The sequence below is a fragment of the Dipodomys spectabilis genome, unplaced genomic scaffold (genome assembly GCF_019054845.1).
Source record: "Dipodomys spectabilis isolate Male_0828 unplaced genomic scaffold, ASM1905484v1 ptg000455l, whole genome shotgun sequence".
In the NCBI taxonomy this organism is placed as follows: domain Eukaryota; kingdom Metazoa; phylum Chordata; class Mammalia; order Rodentia; family Heteromyidae; genus Dipodomys; species Dipodomys spectabilis.
This window is the reverse complement of record NW_024871132.1, coordinates 1,450,810-1,457,491: the sequence shown is the minus strand read 5'-3', so window position 1 is coordinate 1,457,491 and position 6,682 is coordinate 1,450,810. Positions and strand designations below refer to the sequence as shown.

At 39.5% G+C, this 6,682-nt stretch overlaps 1 pseudogene; it reads right to left on the bottom strand.

The window, feature by feature from the left end:
* Positions 1-5,609: 5,609 nt before the first annotated feature.
* Positions 5,610-6,434, bottom strand: LOC122098060 (annotated as a pseudogene).
* Between the last annotated feature and the right edge of the window lie 248 nt (positions 6,435-6,682).

Below are 6,682 nucleotides of genomic sequence, written 5' to 3'. Positions count from 1 at the left end.
AAAAATCTCATTTCCATGTTTCGGAGTTCATTTCAATAAGGACTATTTTATGTAATTATATACACATAGTTATTGAGCCTTTGTGATCCTCTACTAAGAATATCCTCCTCTTTGGCCTCATGGTGTGAATGTTTGGAGTCCTGTTTAATTTTTCACATTCAAGTGTAAGTTTTTATCTTTTACTATCCTTGGGTTTACTTGTAGATTTATAGGTACATTCTAATTATTACAAATGAGGGAAATCATGCAATTTATGTTTCTTTGGGTCTGGCTTACTTTGCTTAATATAATTTTTCCTAGTCTTCCCATTTCCTTACAAATAGGGCACTGGCATTCTTTCTGCTGGAAGCAAAGAATTCCATTGTGTGTGTATGTTGTATATATATCACATTTTCTCGATCCATTCATCCAGTGAGGGGCATATGGGTTGATTCCATATCTTCACTATGATAAGAAATGTTGTGGGCTGGGAAGGTGGTCAGTGGTAGAGCGCTTGCCTTGCATGCATGAGGCCCTGGGTTCAATTCCTCAGCATTACATAAGCAGAAAAAAAAAAGACAGAAGTGGCGCTGTGGCTCAAGTGGTAGAGTGCTAGCCATGAGCTGAAGAGCTGAGGGACAGTGACCAGGCCCAGAGTTCAGGCCACACGACCGGACCCCCCACCAAAAAAAAAAAAGAAATTTTGCAATGAACATGGTTGTGTTGGTGGCTTTAGTGTGGTCATTTGGATAAATGCCCAAGAGTGGGATTGTTGGGTCATAGGGAAACTCTGTGTTTAGTCTTTCTGAATTGCTTTCCAGATATTCCATGCTCTTACTTCCTGAAGACCATGTGCCTAACCTAAGACCCACCCTGCTCTAGTGCACTTACAAAACTTCAGCTCATAGATTTTCAGAGTCTCTGAAGTGCATCCACACAAATTTTTCACCCAACTCAATCTCAATCTCATTATCCTCCTTATTTCCTGGATGGTCTTTATTCAGATTCCATGTATCTGTCACTAGCATCACACTGCACATGATGAGTCTTCCTTCAAGGTGTCCAGTGTTAGTCTGTTCTACCACCCTGCTGCCTACCTTTCAGTACTTCTGAGATCCACCCTTGGCTCCATTGTTTTATATTCCCCCCAACATTAGAAAATTTGCAAGCTGCCTTTTTCCATTTCCAATGTCATCACCCTTTTCAGAATTTCAACACATTTTATACAGAGCGATACTATTCATTTTTCCTTATGTCTATCCCAACAAATTAATCATCCATTAATATTACTACAAAATATTACATTGTTCTCATTGCTTTCATGCTCCAAAGTCATGATTGCCATTTCAACTCTTGAGATGATTAAAGTGCATTCTAATTCTTTGGTCTACAAGGCTGTTAAAAACATATTTCTGAGTTTCCTTTTTGACCTTGCCTCTCACTACTTTATTAAACAACTATTTAGTGGATTCATGCCCCGCTGGGAATTCTGTACAGATTATGACCTCATTGGACTATTTCTGCTTCTTTGAATACATTTTCTTTATTTTCCATATGGCTTCAGCTTCTTCAGCCCTTTGTGATGACCCCATTTAAGTCTCTCTGAGAGTGACTCCTCGTTAGTCGTTTGTAAACTACTTTAATCTGTCCTGGTTTTTGTTCTTTTCTTTTTTTCTGAACTGTGGTTTGAACTCACAGTCTTACTTTTGCTATACTTGCATTCTACCACTCGAATCATGCTTCTGGTCCTTTCCTGATTTAGTTAATTTTCAGATATAGTTCTATGTTTCAGCCTGGGTTAAACTTGGCTGAATCCCTTATCTATGCCTCTCTTGGGTATACCCCACTATTTCCAGATTGTATGCTGAAAACAAGCCTCACTAGCTTTTTGCTCTGATCCTCCCAATTTCTGTTTCTTAAAGTATGGGGGATTACAGGTATGAATCATCACTTCTAGCCCCATTTCTTACTATTTTAAGGCAGAATTCAAACTTCTGCCCAAGTATAGCCTCAGGCATAGCTTTTTTTTTTGTAGATTTCATATATACAAATATGTTATTGTGAGTCTTAAGTCAAGGTAGTTTGTCTTACCCTGAAATCTAACATGAGGGCTTAAAACAATGACTCCCAAACCCATAAGACTCAGAAAGTTTAATTATATTACAGGTAAAGTAGGATCACTAATGTTCCAGTGAATTAAATGTCTGATGATATAGAAAGACTTTTTATATGATATCATCATCATAAGCTCCCAATAAGTGGTGGCTATTATATCTGCCAAGTAGTGTGCAACACATTCTGAGTACATTAACTCCTTCACCCCTCACAGCTGTGCTCTAAGTTTGATAATACAATCTATATTTTAACTATGAAGTAGCTGAGGTTGAAAAGTCAATAACATTCTCATTAACATGAATAGCATGTGGCAGAGCCAGTGTTTAGAACAGATCTGTCTGAGGGCAATGCTTGTGTCCTGTTAATTATTGCACACTATTGTGTCAAGATACTTGGAAATTAAAATAAATGTGAATGGAAAGATTTTGGGAGTAAGTGCTGGAACAATAGTAGTTTGTATTTCTTTCCCACCTTTGCCCTTTTCACTGAAAGAAATATGAAGGGAAACTTCCACTATATTTATATAATGGAGAGATACACTGTTAATGTATAAAAGTTTTTTAAAAAGAAACTTAACCACCATAGACCTTTACTGAAGGAAAATTTAAAGGGTGAACTTGAGAAAATTAACACTGAAGGAAATTTTTAAAAAGTGAACTTTAGAAAGATGCAACAGCTCTAAAGGGGAAGATGGGAGACTTCCTGGGGATTGGGGAAGAGGCAGCAAACAGAACAGTATTCAAAATGTAAGCAAATATTTAAAAAGCACTCATCAGATAAACAAATGACAATTATGTTGAATTCGGGGATGAAAATAAAAGACAAAATTCTGCACCTGTATGTTGAGATAATGAGATTTAAAGTATTCCATCATTTACAATATTGTTTAAAAAGTGGTGCCTGTTTCATATTATTAAATATGTAAAGAGTTATAATTGAAGGGGATGACCTAAAATAATATATTAATAGCACATAAATTTGAAAGTAAAAGGAGAGAACAGTCACAAAAAAAGGAAGGGGAAAGTGTTTCAGAGGAACAAGGTAAGTAGCACAAAATGAGAGATTAGATAGATATAAAGTCAAAGACAAAATAAATATAAATGGATTAAAATTGCTAATCCAAAGATTATCACTATGCCAATGAATGTTAAATACTCAGTAGAGTCTATTTTCTTAATTTTGAGAATCAGAGTATCTCCAGAATCCAGATTCCTCAAATATCTGCTGTTGATTATATTCTATAAACAAAACGTGAACTTGCAAGCTTCCCCGTGGAAACCTGCCCAACCCTTGATCCTCTTGATTTTCATCTTCCATTGCTGCACATTTCACGTATGAGGTTTATACACATTATTCATATATACTCTACAAATATATATATACATACATACATATATGAACCATACTGAAATCAATCTATGAACAAGAATGATTTTAAAGCATATTTAAAATCCTATTAATAACAATTTCTCGCACTAAAAGATCAAAAGACACAAAAATAAGTAATGGGATAAGGCTGAATTAATGTCTTCTATAAAGGAAAGAGAGGAAAATCAACTGAGTAAAGAGACCAACTACAGAATGAAAGAAAATATTTGCAAATCATATATGAGATGAGAGATTCATATCCCAAACTTATAAGGTATTCAGTTATCTCCATAAAAGCCTGATTGACAAAATCAAGAAATCATCTGAGTTGATATGTCTCAGAAAGTTATCCAAATGATAAATAGCTATTTAAAAAGGCTCAAAATCTCTAATCATCAGGAAAATTTAAATGAGATATCATCTTGTACCTTTTAGTATGGCTAATATTAAAAAGACAAATGGTGACCAGGATTGGACAGAAAGTGCAACAATGGGAACTTTGTACACTGTTGGTGGAGATGTGCATTGCTATCTCCACTATTGAAAATAATATGCATTTTCCTCAAAGCAAGTAAGAATTATGATTCAATAATCTTTTTCCAGATATACACACAGACACACACACACAGACACACACACACACACACACACACACACACACACACACACACACACACACAGAGGAAATGAAATCAAGAACCTGAAGCTCTGCACTTCTGGCTCATTGCAGCATTAGTCACAATAGCCAAGATTTGGAATCGAAGTGTCCATCAGCCGATAAAGTATGGTGTACAAACACAGTGGAGTATTATTCTACTTTCAAAACAAGTGAAATTTTGTTTCTCCTTTGAGACAACAGAGATACCTGGAAGCCATTTTCTGATGCAAAATGCGCCAGAGACAGAAAGACAAAAAGCAAATGATTTCACTTTTGTGTGAAATATTTCACAAGTCCAACAGCCAGAAGGCTGGTTTTCAGGAACTTGGAACAGAACGTGAGTGACAGGTGGAAGGAGACGGGGTGTGGGAGTTGGTCACAAAACACAAAGTGGGAGTTGGTCACAAAACACAAACTTTCAGTTGGATCAAAAAATATGTGTAAGAACTTATTGTATACATGGGGAGTATAGTTAATAATTGGTAATAGGATTTTGCAAATTTCTTATTGATTAGAAGTGCTTCTGATACTGAAAAAACGATAACGGCTGGACCTGTCCTTTGTCTCAATGATCCTGAAGAATGAGCCCATGGAAGCAGAAGTAAAACAACCAAGATTTACTGAAGATAAGCAGAGTCCCTACTGGGTGACAGGGGTTATAAGAGAGTGAAACCACAGGTGTGTGTGTGTGTGTGTGTGTGTGTGTGTGTGTGTGTGTGTGTGTGTGTGTGTGTGTGTGTAGGCTGGGATTAATGAAGTGTTTAATTCTCAAGATCACTGGACATGCACCAGCCATATCAGTGCCCAGATCAAACAGTAGCTCCATGAAGCTGCACAGTCTAGGCCCTCTGAATACATGCCCCTCTGCCGATAATTCTCTAGGATCCACCCAGTCTGCTATTCATGTTCAAGTCTTCCGGGGACAATGGGTCCTGGCATGTCGCCCAGCAGGCCCCATGCTTCAGTGCTCAGGGCCATGACATGACATATGCAGCACTCTATGCGAGGCAGCCCTCTGCTCTGATTGTCTAGCCAGCCTCTTTCTCTTGCTCTCCTTTCCACCAGAAAAAAGAAACAATGTCAGATAATGTATACATTACCTTTTGAAGACTATCCGCAATGTATACACATTGAGAACATTATGTTACTCATAATAAATACGTGCAAACTTTGTCACTTTCAATAAAATTTAGAAGATCAAAAACTAAAGACTGTTTCATGACAATGTAGATTTTTTTTTCTGTGTCCCAGGCTTTTTTATTCAACAACAAAGTTGAATAACATGGGGATTAAAACCAAGAGCATCATTGAACTTCACCTTCCCTCTAACCACTCCCCCCACAAGGCCACCCCCGCCCCCTTGTGCTTCCATTTCCTTCCTTAGTGAATGAAGAACTTAATCCCAAAAGCCCTGGCACAGACTCCAGGTTCTCCTTCCCCAGCTTCTCCTATTTTCTCTGTTCGCCCATCTCTAGGAAGGGCAGGCATCTCAGCTTGAACGCATGGGAAAGCCCAGAGCGGGGACAGGGACAGGGGGAAAGGCTTCTGCCTCAGAGAAAGGGACGGAGTACAGTGTGGCAACGCGAGGGGTCCCGTAGCCTGGGGTTCCAAAGTGGGACCCTGGGGCCAGAGGAAAGGCTACAGGTCCCCCTGGGAAAGGAGGCCCTGCAGCCTCAAAATCCTCTCGTTGGGAATAGTCACTGCTTGATCGTTTGCCCTTCTGGCGCCGGTTACAGAACCACACTCAAGACCACAGCTTATATAATGTGGATCTGCTGCATGTGGGTTTGGGGCACTGCGGGAACATGCTCTCCAGGTTGCCTCTCACACGTTCTCAATACTTGTTCGCTTTCTCTTACGGGCCTGCACAAGTATCTCTGCTTTGCGTATCTCCTGAAGATTCTCATTGTTATCAGCTTCCTCCACCCACGTCTGCAGCAAGGGCCTCGGCTTACCCATGTTCTTGAAACTAAGCTTCAGAGCCTCAAAGCAGCAGATGGTCGTTTGACTGAACACCTTTCCGAAGAGAACCCCCAGGTGAGCCCCACGACAGCCTGGGTATATCCCAGAGTGAGCCTCTTCGGCCTCAGCACCTTGGCAAATTGCTCTCAAGTTCTTGCTGCAGATCCTTGCTGTCCTCAGGGTTTTGCTCCTGCTTCTCCTTCTCCAGCGTCACTGCACCAGGGTGGGCAGTGTAGGGCCCAGGGGAAGCCCCCTCAGAGTGGCTCTCCATCCCGGCTCCCAGCTCACCCTCAGGATGAAAGGACTCCACTCCGACTTGGGGCACTAGGCCCACTCCAACCTGAGGTCCATATAATGAATTGAAATAAAAATATTGTTAATATGGGGAAAAACTTTTCAGATTCAGTATTGTCTCATGAAGGAAAGTGGAAAAGAAATTTAAAAATTTTAATAAAAAGTTAAACTTTTGTGCAAAAATCAGACATATTTTTGTGCCTTAGAAATTCAGTTTACAACTATACAAATCAGGCTAATTACCAGTGTCTCTCACAAGTAATGCTAGCTACTCAGGAGGCTGAGATCTGAGGATCACAGTTCAAA